At 43.3% G+C, this 20,771-nt stretch overlaps 2 long non-coding RNA genes across 4 annotated transcripts in view; one reads left to right on the top strand and one right to left on the bottom strand.

Annotated features, from left to right (window-relative positions):
* LOC121016553 (uncharacterized) overlaps positions 1-7,790 on the bottom strand; it is a 63,583-nt gene extending 55,793 nt beyond the window's left edge. For both annotated transcript variants that reach the window (XR_005784349.1, XR_005784350.1), the window contains exons 1-2: positions 7,679-7,790; positions 7,053-7,348 (exon numbers count right to left, since the gene is read on the bottom strand). This is a non-coding gene — a long non-coding RNA (uncharacterized LOC121016553). The remainder of the gene's footprint in view (positions 1-7,052; positions 7,349-7,678) is intronic.
* LOC121016552 (uncharacterized) overlaps positions 7,314-20,771 on the top strand; it is a 130,249-nt gene continuing 116,791 nt past the window's right edge. For both annotated transcript variants that reach the window (XR_005784348.1, XR_005784347.1), the window contains exon 1: positions 7,314-8,033. This is a non-coding gene — a long non-coding RNA (uncharacterized LOC121016552). The remainder of the gene's footprint in view (positions 8,034-20,771) is intronic.

Here is a 20,771-nt window from a genome sequence, read left to right as displayed (position 1 = left end):
ATCTTTAAAACTCCCTGGGCAATTTGTCCAGATTGTTAGAAGCCTGCCCAAGTTAAGTGGAATCAAAATTTCCCCAATTTTGTTATGACCTTAATCCATAGGAAAATATTTGTCACCTAGTTAAAGCAATCCCTTTAAAAATAAAGTTTTCCTTTTTTTCTAGTATCTCTGTCTCTCTCTTTTTTTTTCTTTCAAGTAGGCTCCACACCCAACATGGGGATTGAACTCACAACCCTGAGATCAGAAGTTGCCTGCTTTACCAACTGAACCAGCCAGGTGCCCCTAAAATTAATTTTCTGTACCAGTTTAAGACAAGAAGCTTTTGGCTCAAATTCATAATTTTTAGTATTTGACGCATTGGTATAGGAACTTTCTGTAGTGCTGTGTTAAAAAATGTGAATGACCCTATAGTCAATTTTATACAACTGATCAGATTAGCATCATAATAAATTACTGAACAACCTATAGGTTTTAGAAAGGACTAAACTGAGCTGGCTCCCAGTGTAATTGCTAGCTGCCTACCACACGATTGCCAAGCCACCATTTTAGTTACAAAGTAATTGAGTTTGAGGAACTACTTAGACATTGGCTATATTTGTAAGAATGGCCTGATCACCAAATAGCGGTGCCACTGGAAGAGATTATCATAGCCATCCAGGAATTTAAAGATTGATGGATGCTATAGAACATGGGATACCTGTAAAAAGCACAAATCCCAGAATTTTGTGGGAACCATTATGTAACGTAAATCAACTTGGGGGAAATTATAATGTCGAGTGCCATACTTTTGACTTTTGATCACAGCATATAAAGAATTCAAATCGGATAACCTATGTTCCAGTTACTTGATATTTCACAGTAGTGCCAGATTTCAACAAGTTGCACCTTCTGCCGTGTTGACATGAAAATATTATGTTTCTAAGACATGTCAGAAACACACTATCGGAACGCTAGGTAAGCATGTATACAGATAGCCTTTAAATGTACCCCCACGGATGGTGTCTCCACTACATTCAAAGTGGCTATGCCGTGCTTCCTTACATAGTTCATTCCTTTTTAAATGCTGAAAGTTTCACTTGAACTTTCCTAGATGCTAGGCTTTCTTCCAGTTTTCATAAATTATACTGACCCTGCCTTCCAAAAACAATGCAGCTACGTGTCATCAGGAAACACTAGTTGAAATAGAAAAAGCCCAGTTTTTCAAAATATCTTCAGCTTCTCTTTCTCTTGACATTTTCTGTCTCTTCCCCTACCTAGTGTTCTCTCCCAGGAAACTCTCATCATCTGATTAACAATGACCCTATATATTTACAGAGTTTAGTTATAGTTCTTATTTATTACTACTGACGAGCCATATCATGGATAAATGCAAAAATAATGTAAAGCAAACTGCATAAACCTAAAAGCATAGTTTTCCACGATAGAGGCTTATGGTGACATATGTGTTTCTGTGTGTGATGTATAGATATTTTCATTACCATGTGTTTGCCCTCATGAATCAAATGAAAATATTACAAACATCAGGAAGTCTTTCATCCACTTAGAAAAATAAATAACATTTTCTCTTTAAAAAATTTTGTCTTTCCCTGTTTTTAGAGAGAGAAACAGCGAGCACAAGTCAGGGAGATGGGCAGAGAGACAGACAAAGGGAGAGAATCGCAAGCAGGCTCCATGCTTGGCATGGAGTTTGACACGTGGCTTGATTCCATGACCCCGGGATTGTGACCTAAGCTGAAATCAAGAGTCGATGCTCAACTGACTGAGCCACCCAGGCGCCCCAACAATATTAACTTTTCGAGGTTCTGATATTTTGTTGTGCCTTGAAAAAAAAATGTGGGAGTCACACTGTTTAATACAGTAGCTACTGTATTTAGCACTTGGAACATGGCCAGTGCTAGTTGATGCATATGCTGTAAGTATAAAATACACTCTGGGCTTCAAAGATTTAGCATGAAAAAAAAAAAAAAGAATGTAAAACATGACCTGAGCTGAAACCAAGAGTCAGACACTTAACTGATTGAGCCATCCAGGCACCCCTATTTGCGAGTTTTAAAAGCCTAAGAGCATAAACAAGATTTGGGAGAATAAGCAGTCCGAGTGATTTTGTCTTATCTCCAAAATCAGACGAAACTTTCTCAGATTGGGGGGGGGGGGAGGAAGAGACGCAAGAGAGTGTAGATAGGATAATATCCCTGAGAAAGGACCTGTGCCCTGCATTTCATCTAGGCCATCAGCCTGGGAGTAGAGACAGGAAGTGAAAGAATTCACACACAGGGGGCCTAAATCTTACACAAATAAGGTGGCAAGAGCCCAGCGTTGTGGCTTTAAGCAGCATGGCCCTGGGCTGTAAGACAGAAATGGTCAGATGGGTCACTGGGGAACATGGCCTCAGTTAGCTCCACTGTATATCCAGAGGCCCCAAGGAGTCATGAGACAGAGCACTGTCACGTTTCCTGTGCCCTTGGGAGGAGTGGGGAAATAACTGAAAGACAGCTGGACATGGAAAGGCTTATGGACAAGGGGCAGGGATGCCCAAGTAACACTAATGTGGACAGAGAACCAGGACCAGACAGATGAGGTGCATCTCATCAGAGGATGGATGAGCCAAGGCCAGGGTTTTCTGAGAGCTGACTGCTGTTTCAAGAGTCCCTAAGGAGCACCTGGAGGGCTCAGTAGGTTAAGTGACTGACTTCCTCTCAGGTCATGATCTCCCTATTCGTGGGTTTGAGCCCCACGTCAGGCTCTGTGCTGACAGCTCAGGGCCTGGAGCCTGCTTCTGATTCTGTGTCTCCCTCTCTCTCTGCCCCTCCCCTGCTCACACTGTCTCTCTCTCTCTCTCTCTCTCTCTCAAAAATAAATAAAACATTAAAAAAAAAAAAGTCCTAGAATATATATGCAACGTGGAGAGAAAAAGATGAAAAGGGAAGCAAATAGAAATTAGGCTGTTTGAGCAATAGAAAGGAATGTAGGTTTCTTGTATTCTTGCAATGGAATTTAATCTCATGAGCTTCCTATCCTCTGTATGATCAAAAGAGTAGCAAGGGTCTTGAACCTGCTTACAGTTCTGGATGATTTCAGAAAGTTTTGTTTGGTTGATCTTAGAAGCATGTATCTTACCCAGTAACAAAAAAATAAGTCAATACATGTCACTTTGGTGTGTCTCTAGTGGCCAGTCTGGCCAATCCTAGCGAGACCTGAGTAATTTCTCTCTCTCTCTCTCTCTCTCTCTCTCTCTCTCTCGACCACTGCCCCTCCATTTGCACCAGTGTCTGCTCTCTTTGCGCCTGTTCCACATCCAGTGCTGGTGCGTTTCTTTTAATAGCCTCAACTTTTTTAAAGAATTTTTTCAAACAATCAAAAAGTTTGAAATGCTAGGACAGTGCACACTGTATTCACAGATTTAACAATTCACATTCTGCTATATTTGTTTTACATCTTTCTCTACATGAACACACTTTTTTTTCTGAAATGTTTGAAAATAGACTTCAGACAGCATAATTACTTTCACCCTTAAGTTCTTCAAAATGAAAGCCTTCTGTTACATCAGTGTAATAGCATTAACGTTCCTAAGAATATTAACAAAATCCTGGCTATATCTAATATTCAGTCCATATTCCGATTTCCCCACACATGCCAAGGATATATGTTTGAGCTCTCTTTTTCCTCTAAAGAAGAATTCAACCTACGCTCATACATTGTATGTGCTGTTACATCTTTTCAGTTTCTTTTAGAGAACAGTTCCCTCTACACACCCATCTTTTTTTTTATTTTTGTTTTTAGTTTTTAAAAAGTCCAAACCATTTTATCCATAAAACGTTCCACATTCCAAATCTGCTTAATTGCTTCCTCGTTGTATTGTGTAATATGTTCTTCTACCTCTTGTATTTCCTATGAATTGAAATTTAGGTCTATAGGCTTGATTAGATTCAGGGCAAACCTTGTGGCAAGAATAGGTCATCAGTGACATTGTATATTTCATGTTGTTTCTCAGGAGGATTGACACAATGTCACACTGGCCCTCATCTGAGCCCTTGATTGTTAAGGTGGTTACAATCAGATCTCTACTCTACAGACCCGTTTTCCCCTCTGCAGTAAGTCAGTCATCTGGGAGGTTATTTTTCATCTTTCCTAACTCCGTCCTTCTTTCTTTCACTGTTTAGTTCCTAACCTGTTGCTCACCTCAAGGAAGTTATATTATCTCCCTGAAACTTTCCCCCCATCCATTAACTAAACACAAACATAAAGTTATTGTAAGCGTTCAGGGAGGCGCAAAGGGTGTGAAACAGTTTTGTAAACTGCAAAGTATTTTGCAATTGTGAGTTATTCTTATTCCAGTAAAGAAATGGTTTCAGATAGTGCTGTGAGTCGCCCACTCATTCAGGGAAAGCAGTGGTGTTCTGGTATCTGCTCACCAGCCAGCTCTTCAAATAGAAAAGCCCTGATGTTTAAATTTTGCCACTTTCTGCGGTGTTAATACTCCAATCCTGTCCGATTTCAAGCTACCAACTTGATGTCAACCAGGCTGCAAAATTCCAGAATATTGAACAATTGGCTCTTTCGAGCTTGAACAGCCCAGTTCCACACACCACTGAGGGGATGACAGAGGGAGGGTTGCCAGATTCAGAAAATAAAAATACAGCCAATATTTGGGACGTATGTATACTAAACAAGTTTCTGTTGTATCTGAATTCAAATTTCGCCAGGTGTCCTGTATTTTATCCGGCACACCCTATGTGGTGTGTGTGCGTGTTTGTGTATGCGTGTGTGTGTGTGTGTGTGCGTATGTGCACACATGTGTGAAGTATAAGTGAGGTACCTTAAAGACAGATTTCCATATTCACCCTCTCCCAACAATCTCAACCACAGAGGCTCTTCATGTATTTGGTTTATTTGCATTTTTTCCTTCCCTTCTTTTCTTCATTTTCTTTGGTTTTGTCAGAGAAATGCTACACCAGAATTTCCCCAATTTATGCTCTGCCTTAGTACGGAGTCTTCAGGACAAAAAAGGAGGTTTTAAGACGAACAATTAAGAAGTTTCTCTAAGTAATAAAATGAACAATATTTTAAGATTCTAAATCATTTCAAGAAGACTTTACTTGGACCAAACTCAATTCCAACACTTTCCAAAACATAGGTAACTAAACACAAATCAATCATCATTACTAAAAAAAAATCTAGAAATTAGAATTTGCTTTAGAGCACGTGTGAGAAAATGGTTAATAAACCTCTGTTAGTTACAATGGCCCCCTTACAGATAATAAGCTTTAGTGGCAATTTAGGTGAAGCAGTTCCTTTCGAGATTATGCATGTGTAAAATAAGCTGAACACCTGAGTGTGTCTCCACCTGCCACACTGGGGTAGGATATCCTCTGCCCAGATATTTATGTTAAAGAATATATATGAAATTGGGGCACGTGGGTGGCTCAGTCGGTTAAGTGCCTGACTTTATTTAGCTCAGGTCATGATCTCCCGGTCTGTGGGTTCAAGCCCCTCATTGGGCTCTGTGCTGACAGCTCAGAGTCTGTGTCTCCCCCCCCCCCTCCTCCACTAGTACTCGATCTCTCTCTCTCTCTCTCAAAAATAAACATTAAAAAACACTAAAAAATATATATGAAATATATATCATATATATAAATATTATTCATCTTCATAGGGGGGAGAATAGGAAGAAAAGGTATGTTTGTTGTTGTTTTGTGGTCTGACTGGGCTCACTCCCCCCAGGAAAACATGCACTTGATCGTATGACTTACTAAGGCATTTGTATCCGTTTACTAGGGCCTCCTTTACAAGATACCGCAGACTGGGGGGCTTAAACGGTGGAGATAAATTTTCTCACAGCTCTGGAGGCTAGACAGCCAGGATGAGGGTGTCAGCAGGTCGGGTTTCTTCTCAGCGTGTGCATGGCCTGTGTCTTGTGTGAGCTCCCGTCTGGTGTCTCTTTGTGTGTCCTGATCTCTTCTTCTTTTTCTCCTCCTCCTCCTCCTCCTCCTCCTCTTCCTCTTCTCCTTCTCCTCCTTCTTTTAATGATTTACTTTTGAGAGGCAGAGTGAGACAGACCATGATGGGGGAGGGGCAGAAAGAGCGAGGGAGACAGCACCCGAAGCAGGGCTCCAGACTCTGAGCTGTCCGCACAGAGCCCGGCGTGGGGCTCGAACTCACAGACCGTGAGATCATGACCTGAAGTCGGACGCTCAACGGACTGAGCCACCCAGGCGCCCCCCTAATCTCTTCTTCTTACAAGGACACCAGTCATAGTGTATTGGGGCCCACTCTGCTGGCCTCCTTTTAACTTCATCACTTGTGCAGAGGTCCCATCTGCAAATACAGTCACATTCTGAGCTTCTGGGGGTTAGGACTTCAACGTATGAATTTTTGGGGGGGGGGGTGGAGTGGGCACAGAATTCAGTCCATAACAACATGCTTCCCTATAGTCATTCTAAGGAGATTAGAGGTGTATGTTTTTAATTCTTTCTTCCCAGGAAAAGAGTCCACCATTCAACGATTTGAGTCAACACACACACAGCCCAGATGCACAAAGCCCTCCAGCCACTCCCCGCCTTGCTCAACACACAGTCTTCATCACCTCCTCTAAGGCTGCGCTGCACCTGCTCTCCCCAGCCTCCCCTACGCTCCCGTGATCTCCCTGCTCCAGTGCCCGGGCCACGGCACGGGCCTCCCACCTGAGGGTCTGTGCACTCGCACCCCCGCTTTGTGCAGTGCTCCTTCCGCACTCCCTCCCTCCTTCGGTTCTTCCTCCTTGAAATGTCAGCTTCTCCCGAGAAGGTCCCCGACCAACCTTCTCATTGATAGTCCTCTGTCCTGATCTTCCCTAAATTTTTTTTTTTTTTCTTTTTCTCTAGCGTTTACCAATATACTTGATATTTTATTGGTTGGTCCTATTTGGAAGAATACAATCAGTGGTCAGGAGCACAGGCCTTGGAGGCAGCGGGCGTTCGTCAGGGACGGCTACGCTACCCTCCCAGGGTTGGTCTTGGGCAACGCTCTTAGCCATGTTGAGCCTCAGGCGACCGTGAGAAACTGAAATTCATTACCTTCTGAACGGGGTGGCCAGGCGACAGCAGCGGGATTCAGGTTTTGTAGTTCGGGGTTCAAATCCGGGCTGAGACAAGGTGTTGCAACTGACTGACCGGGTCTGCTCTGGAAAGAACGGTGGGGGGCTGTCACAACTGCGGGCGGAGGCCCGGATGCCGTGGGTCGGCCTCTTTAGGGTCCTGGGTCACGTCATGCTTCTCTGTTTCCTTTTTCCCGCCGCTGCGCGCAGATCATCTTTGAGACCAGTTGTCACAGGAAGTGGTCACGACTTAGGTCGCCTCTGCGAATGTTAGCGCTGAAAAGAAAAAAAAAAAATTGAAAATTAAAAAAATACAACCGGAAGCAATTGAAAAACCAAGAATGAATCGCCGCTGGCTTGAATGCCTGTTTGGCCATCTACTTTGTTTTGTAATTTCACTGTCCGTTTTCGCCCTGCGTTTTCAGAAGCTTCTTAGAAAAGCGTCGGAAGGGGGCGTGAAATGATCTGGCAAAGCGGTGGCCCCTCATCCCCCGGCGACCCGGGGCCAAGCCCCCGGGGGTCGCCCGCCCCGCCGACGGTGTACGTTCCCCGACGGCCCACCCGGGACCGAGTCCCGCCGGCAGTGAGGCGCGGCCGCCGACTCACCACAGGGACGCCTCACAGAACCGTGAGGACGACAGGCTGTGGTGGAAGCGCCGGCCTCGCCGCCCGGGGCTCACGCCGTCGGTGACGGCGGGAGACGACACAGCGCCCCCGCCAGGAGACACCCGAGCTGGGCGCGTGCGCATCACGAGGAAGCCAGGGCGGCGCTCACGCCCGACGGGAGGAGAGGCGGGCGGCTGACCTCTGACCCGAGGAGGGTGACGTGACGTGGCGTCGGGACGCCCGATAGGCCGCGTCAACCTCGGGCGCGAGGGGGGCTGCCCGCGTTGCGACTCGTGGTAGCTGCGTCGGCGGTGCCCCCTGCCGGATGCCGCTGACCTGAGCCGCGTGACTCAAGGTAGGCTGTGGTGACGGGCGCCCGGGACGTGTGACGTGACGGAGGGAGACCCAGCAGCCCACCCCGGCTGTGGGAGACCTGGGGGGAGGGGGAGGGGGACCCGACGCGCGCCTGGGGGACGGGGCGCCCTTCCGCTCGGAGAGGGAGGCTCGGCGGAGGTGATGTCAGAGGGCTGGACGTGCAGCCTTCCGGTCCAGTCCCTCCCGGCCCCCTGCGGCGAGCGTCCCCTGCCTGCTCAGAGGTTGAGGGGCTGTGTCCCTGGCGGTGGTCCCTATCCCCTGCTGCCCCGCGCCCCCCAGCGCGCCGGGAGTGGGGCCTACACCGCGCTCTGGGAGACCTGGGCGGGGCCACGCCTGAGTTTATAACCCAGCAAACCGCCGCCATCTGACTTGGAGGAGCACGGCTGACCGGGCCCACCCTCTGGGCGCAGGGCCTGCAGACAGCCTCCTCGCGAGGCCATCACCGCCGCCATCTGACTTGGAGGAGCACGGCTGAGGCTGACCGGGCCCACCCTCTGGGCGCAGGGCCTGCAGACAGCCTCCTCCCGAGGCCATCACCGCCGCCATCTGACTTGGAGGAGCACGGCTGAGCTCTGGGCGCAGGGCCTGCAGACAGCCTCCTCCTGAGGCTGTTACCGTTCTGGAGACAGGCTTTCTTCCTCCCGCCTCCTCCCAGCGAGGAAGTGCCTGCAGTGTCACCTCTTAAATGACCTTTTAAGGCCTCGCAAACCTGAGCAAAGGAAGGGACGGAGTCAGCACTGATTTCCTAAACTGTTACTCCAAGGGGAGTAATTGCAACCTGCCTTATTTTTCTTCTAGAAAGAAGTAGTAAAGGAATCCCATAAATTGGGAAGGAGGAATACCTTCTTTCTCAAAAGGGGTGAGAACTGTAGTAAAACAGTTAAAATAGCACAAATTAAAGTCGAGTGGAATCTCCTGTAAAATCAAACCAAGACAAACGGTAGTAAATATCACTCTGAAGGAAACAACAACAACAACACCACTGTCTTTCCAGCAATAACACCGATTAATAAAAATTGTATCTATCATCAACAGTATTTGGGTTGAATTTAGTATGTTTTCTTAACTTCACTCTCAAAGGGAAAACGATGTTTTTTTTTTTTCTAAACACGCTGATGCATCCTGAAAAATATAGTTAAGGTGTTACTTCAAAAGCAGGGTCACCCCAACTTGAGACCACATGAAATAGAAAGTATAGTTATTTCTTAATGTTTTTTAGTGTCAGAATGTAAATAGTGTCATATAAATACACAGTGTCATTTCCCAACTTTCCACATGAGACTTCCCTCTGTCCCATTTTTTCCTCTCAGCTGCTCAGGTTGTGTCTCCTTTCTACATGGTCACTCAGTAGTCAGGAAAAGAAAGTAACTTTGACTTTATCCAAGGACAAGTACCATCTTCAGACCTCCGTTGCCAAGACGTGCGTCATCCTTACGGCAGATTCCCGCAAGTCTCCTTGTCAGTTGAAAACCTTCAGAGAGGGGCGCCTGGGTGGCGCAGTCGGTTAAGCGTCCGACTTCAGCCAGGTCACGATCTCGCGCTCCGTGAGTTCGAGCCCCGCGTCGGGCTCTGGGCTGATGGCTCAGAGCCTGGAGCCCGTTTCCGATTCTGTGTCTCCCTCTCTCTCTGCCCCTCCCCCGTTCATGCTCTGTCTCTCTCTGTCCCAAAAATAAATAAACGTTGAAAAAAAAAATTAAAAAAAAAAAAAAAAAGAAGGAAAATCTTCAGAGAGTTGAATCTGCACAGGGGATGCTCGCAGTGAAATCTTCCATCCAATGACTGCTTTGAGATCGCTTGTTTCGTGAGTATGCAGGGCGGTCTTTCCTCTGCATTTTGTGGGCACTTAGGATTCGATTAAATCTCCATGAAACTTTAATAATCTAATTGTCGCTATAATACGGATGTTGGGAGCATGCTTTGGAATCAGAAGCCTGAATGTGAGCCTTACCTCTGCCACGAATTAGCATCTTAGTCGTTTGCTGTGCATCTCAGTGTGTCCATCTGTCAAATGGGGACGTGTGAAGCATTTGCGTTTGCAGCAGTAGTGAAAACCAATAAAGTGCCAATCAGTGTTTACTGAGACAGTGGTTATGAATACTATTTTTAATATGCCGATAACTGATTTGGAGAAGTCAGAAATATTTTCAGGCCTCAGCACTTTCACCTAACGAGGTGTAGGGGTTGGGCTAAGTTGTCAGTAATGCCCTTTAAAAGCTAATAATTCTATGATTCTAAGGCAGGGGATATAGGGTCTGAAAGGTCTGTTACGTAGTTTCTGTTCAGATATTAGGATAGTAAAAGACAGGATAAAATAGGCAGAGAGGGAAAGATTAGGACCTGAGGTCCCTGGGTGGGGAAAGACATATTTTGGAACAGTTCTGGGAGTGTCTGACCACAGCACACTCCCTTGGTTGCAAGGTTCCTCTTAAGAATGTAACAGACCCCACCTACCCACACTCAGGTTCCTGTGAGGAACTTGACAAAAGACCTGACTAAAAATAAGTAGACCGTAAGATGTTGACCCACAGGGAATGGTATGGCCATAGACCACCCCTCATACAATGGAAACGAGCCAATCAGGAATGGACAACCCAACACCTAGAACCATCCAGCCAGTGAGGGTAGGACCTGAGAACGAACCGGGGGAAGGGGAGGGGGTGCTGACCAGAGCCTTGTGAGACAGGGACCCTTGCCTATAGTCACGGGCATTCACTTTCTAATGCCCCCTCTCTATAAAGAGAGCTTTCCTAGTACTCTTACTCTCTGACCTTATACTCTAATAAACTTTCACTTGCTGCTCATTTTGTGTCCACCCCTTTGTTCTTCGAAACGGCAAGACAACGAATCCTGGGTATTGAGGTCAAAAGTCCTGCAACAATATCTACGCAGAGTTCCCAACTCCCACTCTTAAAAATAATACATGATAGAAGTGATGTAAAATAGTGGAATGTGCGTGCAGAGGATTTCGGGAGACACGTGCTTAGCTTACACTCAAGCCAGATAGTGGCCAGCTTTGCCCTTTTGTCAAGTCACACACATGGCGTATGGTCTCCAGTACAGGTGCACTGGAAGCTGTGCCAGCTTACCGTCTTGTGCCAGACAAAAAGTGAACAATATGATGGTTTTAGCAGCTTTCGCAGACCTGTCACGGAGTTCCAGGACTCCCCGTATGCTCCAGACTTGGATATACGCTCTAGCACAGTGAGACTGCGGTCAGCACATCAAATGTTACCCATCAGGCTTAATGTGCAAGACCTAATGCCAATGATCAACTTTACCCCATTCCTCCCAGGAAACCTCTGATTTCCCTCAAACTTAATAAGAGAAAAGAGACGTCCCGGAGAGTCTTTCAGCACTTGGTAGACAAAAATAACAAGGCACAAGTTATGTAACCTTCAGCAAGCTCTTAGGCTAAGTTTACAGCATTTGGTAATCTCTAATTTGCATGTGCTTTCTTTGGATTTTTAAGCCTGTCCGGTTTTGTCTGGTTTTGGAGCATCATCTTTGGAAGGACAGCAAACAGTTCTTTTGAAATTTTGACAAGTGTCACCGACCCACTCGGATGGGTTGGAGCCGCACTTTTACACCTACCTTCGTTTTTCAAACAAAATGCCGGAGTGAAACCTGTAGGGATTTATGAGGAGTGAACTAAAGATTTTCTTTGTCTGTTTCCTTTGACCCAGCTTTTGAGAGCACTAAGTGATGTGGTTAGCTGTGAGTGTGGCTTGGCATCCAGAAAAATGTTTTATACTCTAAAGTGGGCAAAGTCTGACTGTGGTATGATAGAACCCTCAGTGAAATGTATTTTGGCAACATTGTTATTTTTGCAGTGTTTAGTATTGTTTATTGTAGCCTGCTTTTTGGTGGATCTTTTATATTTATGTCTCTGTGTCCTGTGATGGCTTAAACATGTATATCTTTCTTCCTTTGAGATGGCCAAGCAGTTGTGCACTGAAGAGGTACTTCCTGGTGATTCATTCATTAATAAAATACAAAATTCTTTTGTAAACCCTTCTTGGACAAACTGATGAAACTTAAAAAACTGTTTTCCTCTGAATAAAACAACTTTTGTTTGTGTTTAGATATATAGTAAAAAAAACCCTCAGTATTTCATTCCATTTTAAACCAGTTTCCTTGTCCTACTCATTTTATGTGGAACAATTGAATACTCAGAGAAGGGAAATAAACTTATAGGCTTTATAGATCATTTAGTCCATTATAACTTTTTATAAAATCTTAGAATTACTTCGATCATATGAGTTTATCTGGATAAGCATATATCTTTAATAGCTAAAAGTATTCTTAGAGATAGATATCATAAGACTAATTTTTCCAGACCTGTGCGTTGTTCCTTTGAAATCTAAAAGTACGTTGGATGTATTGTCAACAGTATTCACAGCATCAATGTAAGTGCATTCTTGAATAAGATCTTACTTGGTGTCCAGACATCACATGGACCAGTACAAAATAAGAGCAATTTATATCCAAAAGGTCTGCTGCTTTGGGAGTGACAAAATAATATTTTATAAATATATTCCACATATAATTTTTTTAAATAAACACAGATCATCTCAATAAGCTCGATATGTTTTTATTGATTCTTGTCCCATCCAAATGTTTTTGGGGAGCTTCCTGTTTCTCTGTGGGACCTCAGTGTATGGCAGATCTGTCCTGGAGGTTCTGGAAAGTTCATCATCCTCTAGATCCTCGTTTCCATGTGTCTGAACAAAATTAACCTGTCCTCTGTCTTTTTCCCTCAGTCCCTCATCCTGCTAAAGTCATTATGGGTGACATGTTATACTTTTAAATAGCATGTTTTTACGTATTTCTGAAGTTAATGCTTTCATGTAAGAATTGGGCAGAAGTCTCAGACTTTTTTCAGGCCAGTTGAAAAGAGAGCTTTGAGCAGGTAAGCTGGTTTATTATTTTTTCAATCATATTCTATTATGCTGCTACTTGCCATTTACTGTGCATTGATCTACTTTGGAGAGAACTGACGTAAGTATGTGTAGAGGGTCAGATAATTTTCCAGAACTTCTTGGCCACTGTACCCAACTAATGGATGTTTGAATAAGAGAAGACACATATCACATGGAGTTTGGACTTGGCCCACGTTTGTACAAGGGTGTCTCTGTTTCAGGGAGGAAAAGAATGATGTATACATGGCTGGCACTTTAAAGAAACACCAGCCTGTCTAGCCAGTCATTAGTGAGGTATGCTGTTGACTCAGTGGAGGACTTCCAGGTATGCGCTGGTCTGTCCTTGAGTTAGCGGTGAATTAAGCCCTAACCTAGGCCGGGCAGTGCCCAGACGGCAAGAAGGTACTGAATGTTGTCTCCTCCATAGGGTCTGGTTTGTACCCAAAGTTAAAAAGAAGTGTGCAGAGGTGATTTCAGTATTTCTGAGATTTTAAGAGGATAAGGGTATATTATTATAATTTTTTAAATTCAACTTAGTTAACATGCAGCATAGTCTTGGCTTTAGGAGTAGAACCCAGTGATTCATCACTTAGGTATAACACCCAGTGCTCATCCCAGCAAGTCCCCTTCTAATGCCCATTGCCCATTTACCCCACCCCCACCCACCTCCCCTCCAGCAACCCTCAGTTTGTTCTCTATATTTAAGTCTTTTATGCTTGTCTCCCTCTCTGTTTTTATCTTATTTTTCATTCTTTTACCCTATGTTCATCTGTTTTGTTTCTTAAATTCCATGTATGCGTGAAATCATATGATACCTATCTTTTTCTGACTAATTTCACTTAGCATAATACCTTCCAGTTCTATCCATGTTGTTGCAAATGGCAAGATTTCAAAGATCTCTTTCTTTTTCATCGCCAAGTAGTATAGTAGTATTGTGTGTGTGTGTGTGTGTGTGTGTGTGTGTGTGTGTGTGTGTGTACCACATCTTCTTTATCCATTCATCAGTTGATGGACATTTGGACTCTTTCCACTAATTGGCTATTGTTGATAATGCGGCTATAAACATGCTTCGAATCAGCGTTTTTGTATCCTTTGGGTAAATACCTAGTAGTGCAATTGCTGGGTCGTAGGGTAGTTCTATTTTTAAACTTTTTGAGGAACCTCCATACTGTTCTCCACAGTGGCTCACAAGTTTGGATTCCCACCAACAGTACAAAAGGGTTCCTCAGGATAAGGGTGTATTCTTTTCAAAAAGCACTGAATTTGGAAACAAGTCAAACATTAAGAATGAAGAAAGCCCTACAAAGTTAGTTGTTACAGATCTCACATTCTGTTTTAGGCTCCACCGCTGTGATGGTGCAAATGCATCCATGAATGTTCGGGACCCTACTTTGTCTGTAGTTCTCCCCCTCCCACCTCAGAGGAGCTCTTCCCTCTTCCTGTCCTTTTCAGGCCAGTGTTCTCAGAAAGCTCATGTTCTCTCAAAATAGTTCTCATCTTAGCAGGCTGGTTGTTGAGATAAGTTGACTGTTGTCCCAGGCAAAGACCATCAAAATCTGTAGGAATGATCTCTGATTCCAGGATTGAGTCTCCAGGCCATGAACTCCTTTAAACACAATAGGCTCTCCTTAAAACACAATTTTAAACACAGTAGGCCCTCCTTAAAAAGGAAAGGCCTTTCTGAAGAGTTTCTCGGTTTATATTAAAAATTCAAAAACTACACTGGCAAGTACAAAAAATTCAACACGTTCCACTTTCTGCCTTCATTTTATATAATCCCACACAGCACAGCTTATCACACCATCCCTTCTTCCTTGGCTAGTGGGTCTTCCTGGTTCCTGATGATAAGTCACCTTCTACTTTTGTTCTTAATTTCCTCTGTCCTAAGCCCTTCTTGCTTCATTTAAAGCCCAGCCCAAAGGCCATAAAAGCTTTCTTGACAATCACTGCACTCAAGAAGGCTTCGATTTCCAAATGTCTATGCTCCCAGGGTCTAGCCCATGAAGTTCAGTACTTGCCAATGGACTTGCTTTGTAATAATGTAATAGTACTTAACAATATGCTTTTTATATTGAAGGCACTGTTTAGGTGCTAAACAAATGTTACTTAATCCCCCCAGCGATCATATGAGGCAGACTTTCTCTTTTTTAGAAAAGGAGGGGCAGAGACTGGGACCCTCCCTAGCAGTCAAAGAGCTGCCTGTGGTTTTGACCGCCATGTTCCTCTGTGAAGACTGTCATCTTTCTAAGTATTATATCTCCCATAGTACTCAGCAGAGAGTTGTATGTGTGTGTGTGTGCGTGTGTATTATCACTAAATAGCGACCGATTTAATGTCAAAATTTAAAAGACCAATTATATTATACTTGGATGTACATAGTCTTGCATTATTTTACAATGATGTTGATATCTGGAAGGAAATAGGAAAGAATGACCACAGAAGTGTACTTAAATTCTTTATGTCATAACATTACGTGATATCCAAGAGTTCCAGAAGAGCTGATTGGTGAATGTTTGGATTTTGGGCACTGCTGCTTCAGCTTATGGTGATGATACAACTTTTACATTAATTTAAAATTTTTCCTGTCACCTTGGCAAGATCCCAGAATGGTGCAGAAAGGGAGACAAAAACAGAAATGATGAGAAGATAATTACATGCTCAACCACACCAGAACAATTGCTCTAAGACCTAATATAGTGAGAAGGGTGCCATGAATCATGAGGTAAAAGACAGCCTCCACGTTAAGTGGCTAACCACAGAAAGCTGCATGTAAACCAGTTAGCCCTTGAGAGAGACTCAGGATCTACAAATGCACAGCATGCATTTTTTTTAACCACTTACCTGGGAACAAGAGATAGTAATTGCAAAAATGAGATCACGAAAGTACTTACCCCGTGACCACATCGGGAGATGCTGGCCAAGTGCTAACTGTGCCAAGAATAAAAAATAAAAATAAAAATAAACAAAGTGGGTGATTTCATATCCCAGATGAATGTCCAATTTACTGACTAACCCAAACATAATTTTCTTGACCACTGTAAGTGCAGTGGTATTTTCAGTGCTACATTAGTAGAAAAACAAATTGACACAAAACAATATTTCTTGTTTTCTTTCATCCTTTCCTCTCTCCCACCCTACTTGTGCTCAACCTTCTGATGCTGGAACATGTGCCTGTAGTGCAGATGTGGCCCCTTGTACGTGAGAAGGTTTTCTCCAAATCTGTTCTATATAAATAGTTTTCAGGTTGATGGTCAAAGACTTTTGTGAAATGAAAGGGACCCAAACCTTTGACTGTCCTGTATATTTTGAATGCAGTATTGAGTTTATTAGAAAGCTAAAGAATAGTGAAGTACTGATATGTTAATAAGAAAACCCAATTTACTATCATTATTGGCAAACGTAGCAATTGCTACTGTAAAATCTCCTTCCCTGCCTCCATCTTAAAAACCTCGTACAATTTATTTACAAAAATATTTTAACCTTTATTTATTATTGAGAGGCAGAGACAGAGTATGAGAGGGGCAGAGAGAGGGGGAGACACAGAATCCGAAGCAGGTTCCAGGATCCAGCTGTCAGCAAAGAGCCTGACGTGGGGCTTGAACTCATGAACTGAGAGATCATGACCTGAGCCAAAGTCAGACACTTAACTGACTGAGCCACCCACGCACCCCAAAACCTCATACAATTTAAAGGGTCAGTCACTTGATTCATACTTCCCTTTTCTTTAAAAAAAATGTTTAAAAGTACAGTTGAATTAAATTTTTTTAATGTTTGTTTATTTGAGAGAGAGAGAGAGAGAGAGAGAGAGAGAGAGAGAGACAGCATGAGTGGGGGAGGGGCAGAGAGCGAGAGGGAGACACAGAATCTGAAGCAGGCTCCAGGCTCCAAGCTATTAGTACAGAGCCCAACATGGGGCTCGAACTCAGAAACCACAAGATCATGACCTGAGCCGAAGTCGGACGCCTAACCTACTGAGCCACTCCGGCACCCCAAATTAAATTTTCTAAAGCCGAATTTTCTAAATTTTTGGTTTGACAAATGTTTACACTTGCAGTAGGCAGTTATGTGTCATTTACAAATACTGATTTTAAAGGAAAGTTCCGAAGTGTTGGAAAGCTATCAATACTTGTTCTATACATTGTGAATAAAAAAGTGGGAATTATTTCAGGCAAAAGAAAAATGGGTCCATGATAAACACAGTACTGTGGTGGGCTTTATACATAGTGGGCTTTTATATGCCAAAATAAACACAGTATTGTAGTGAGCTTTCTAGGTTGTTTAAAACTTAACATAATTTGCCTGTTAGTATTTGTCTATAATAATGAGTTTTCTTCAGCTACTTGCTCTGTACATACCACTGAGCGCAGGAAGTGGGAATTAAATATATATTCTTATAAACTGTAATACAGCTTCACTCTCAATTCCACTTTCATTTAGACAAAGCAGTCATTTGATTTCAAATAACTCTGCGTGGGAAAACTCCTTAGATACAATTTACCACAGGGGACAATGACAAAACACCTTATATAAATTTTTGTGTAGAAAGATCAAATTGTATTTTAAGGCACTCACAAAATATTTAAAATATGATTGTGTATTTTAAGGGAATTTTTTTGGTTATTTTGGAACCATACCACAAGAGAAGTTGTTGTTGCTGTTTTTGTTTGTTTGTTTTATTTAAATGTTAGTTAGCTAGTATACAGCGCAGTATTGGCTTCAGGAGTAGAATTCAGTGATTCATCACTTACATACGACACCCAATGCTCATCCCAGCAGGTGCCTTTCCACAAGAGAGGTTTTAAAGGCAATTAGTTTTTTGAGGGAATAAGTAAGAATAGCTAGGTTTAAAAAAATTCCATAAATACAGGTCAGCTCTTTATTAGTAGATTATTTTGATAAGGTTCATTTGTAAGTTAATAGTTTGCAAGTTAGTGCACATGTTTAGAGATAGCAAAGTTGAAGGAAATTGCTAAATTTACCACATTAGAACTAAAAAATAGTTAAAAAAAAAAAAAAGACATTCTTAACCACTAGAGTACTTCCTAATTCATGAACTCCTTATTCTATGTAATAATGCTCCATAAATATTTTCAAATTTATGTCAAGGTTGTTAAGTTAAAAAGTCTAAAAAATAATATCTACACAGTGGTGATATTTGTGTGAAAAACTGGTAAGATAAAACCATATATATATATTTATGTGCATAAATCTAGGTGTGACAGATTAACATGTCAACACATTTCTATTTCTCTTTCTCTCACTTGAACCTTAAGGGCACTCTCAGTCCACAGGGATGCAGAAGTTTAAAGAAACTGGTGACTTAAGTCTAAGATGGGAAGATTTTTGCTTCCTGCTCCCAAATGTCAAGAGACCATGTTTCTGCTCACAAGACTAGGAAAACGGGTCCAGAGAGAAAAGAGCTAGAAGACTAGAGTTTACATTGAAGAGGAGAAAGCCTCTTGATAGGACCAGGGAGTAAGGTAGAGGGGCCTTGGGCAGCACATCTGCTGGCTTAGACAACAGCTCCCTGCCATCCATCCCCTGGAGACATTCGTAAGCTCCCAGCCCAGGGTTAGCGAATTGTATACGACGTGTGGGGATGACCAACGTGGAAATGTCCAGAGTCAGTTAGGAATTTTCCAAATATTTGAGGGAGGTGATGAAAAAATGCTTGGTGGGGGGCACCTCGGTGGCTCAGTCGGTTAACTGTCTGACTCTTGATTTGGGCTCAGGTCATGATCTCACGGTTTGTGGGTTAGAGCCCCATGTCAGGCTTTGCACGGACAGTGCGGTGCCTGCTTGGGATTCTCTGTCCTTCTCTCTTTGCCCCTTTCCCACTCGCTGCCTTTCTCTCTCAAAATAAACAAACATTTAAGAAATGCTTGGGAAAGACCTAAAGGAAATACATGAAAGGGATAATCTTTGTGTCTAGGGCCACTTGTAGAATTGGGGTGGATGGAGCCAAGGAGAATTGTTGCTTCCTCTCTGGATTGAAGGTTGTAGAGCAAGAAAGTGTTCATTTAATGTTTCACATAATTCAAATAATTTTAAATCATTGATTTGATTAAAAAGAAAAAGCAACAGGGGCGCTTGGGTGGCTCAGTCAGTTGTGCGTCCAACTTCGGCTCAGGTCATGATCTCATGGCTCATGAGTTTGAGCCCCGGGTCGGGCTCTGTGCTGACCGCTGGGAGCCTGGAGCCTGCTTCAGATTCTGTGTCTCCCGTTCTCTCTGCCCCTCCCCTGCTCATACTCTATCTCTCTCTCAAAATAAATAAATGTCAAATAAAGTAAAAAAAAAAACAAAACCCGACAAATTCTAATAAAATATTTAAAATTTTTGGGGTGCCTGAGTGTCTCAGTTGATTAGCGTCCAATTCTTGGTTTCAGCTCGGGTCATGATCTCGCAATTCATCAGATCGAGCCCCACATCGGGCTCTATGCAGACAGTGCGGAGCCTGCTTGGGATTCTCTCTCTTTCTATCTCTGCCCATCCTCTCTCTCTCCCTCCTCTCTCTCTCAAAAATAAATAAACTTAAAAATATACCTGAAAAATTTTTCTTGATAGATGATGATTTTTAAAAAGAGGAAGTTTAGGGGCGCCTGGGTGGCGCAGTCGGTTAAGCGTCCGACTTCAGCCAGGTCACGATCTCGCGGTCCGTGAGTTCGAGCCCCGCGTCGGGCTCTGGGCTGATGGCTCAGAGCCTGGAGCCTGTTTCCGATTCTGTGTCTCCCTCTCTCTCTGCCCCTCCCCCGCTCATGCTCTGTCTCTCTCTGTCCCAAAAATAAATAAAAACGTTGAAAAAAAAAAAAAGAGGAAGTTTAAAAAGTGTTATGGGTTGAATGTCTGTATCCCCCCACCAAATTCATATGTTGAAATCCTAACCCCCACCGTGATTTTACACAGAAGTGGAGCCTTGGGGGATGATGAGGTCATGAGAGTGGGGCCCCCATGAGTGGTATTGGTGCCCCTATAAAGACCCCACAGAGCTCTTTCATCCCTGTAACCAGTGAGGTATTGCAGGAGGAGAGCAGTGCGTGAACCAGGACGTGGGGCTCTCCCCTGACACCGGATGTCCCAGCTCCTTGGTCTGGGACTGTGAGAAATAAACTTCTGTTGTTTCTACACCACCAGTTAGTGGTGGTTTGTTACAGTAGCTTGAACAGAGTAGAACAGGAAGCCAATGAGGATTTTACCAGAGACTCTGAATGGGTCTTCACAGTATTGCCAAGAGGTTTGTAAGTTGTGTTAGTTACACCCAACTTCATGTCAAAGTACATTCTTACACGGCAATATCTCTAATTATTTATTATAACAGCATGTCAGATGTGATTTAGGTTGATTTGAGAGAAATGGAAAAAGAGCCAAAGCGAGAAGAAAAAGGGGAAGTACAAAGGGACGAAAAAGGATATGTGTATATAGCATCTGCTATTTATTGGCATTTTAGAGCATTTTCTCTATGCCAGCTCCTAATTTTAGCACTTTACATAAACTGTATAATTAGCTCTTCAAAACAGCTTGAAGAGATAGGTGTTAATATTACTCCATTTTACAAATGTGGGTATTGAGAGACAAAAACACAGGCAACTTGCCCAAGGCCACAGAGCTGGGGAGGGTGAGGAGGTGAACCTTGAAAGTCTAGCTCTAGAAGTGGACTCCCAGCCACCACATCAGATTCCATTCAGCGTATGTAATAAAAATTAGCATGGAGGACATTCACTGAAGTCAGATATGGAAAGACAGAATTAATACAAGAAAAGGTTACAGGAGGGAATCACTTCTGGATCAACCCATTTTTAA

Source organism: Herpailurus yagouaroundi, unplaced genomic scaffold (genome assembly GCF_014898765.1).
Source record: "Herpailurus yagouaroundi ecotype Mexico unplaced genomic scaffold, PumYag 211, whole genome shotgun sequence".
Taxonomy (NCBI): domain Eukaryota; kingdom Metazoa; phylum Chordata; class Mammalia; order Carnivora; family Felidae; genus Herpailurus; species Herpailurus yagouaroundi.
The sequence above is the reverse complement of the archived record's forward strand: the minus strand, read 5'-3'. Positions and strand labels throughout refer to the sequence as shown.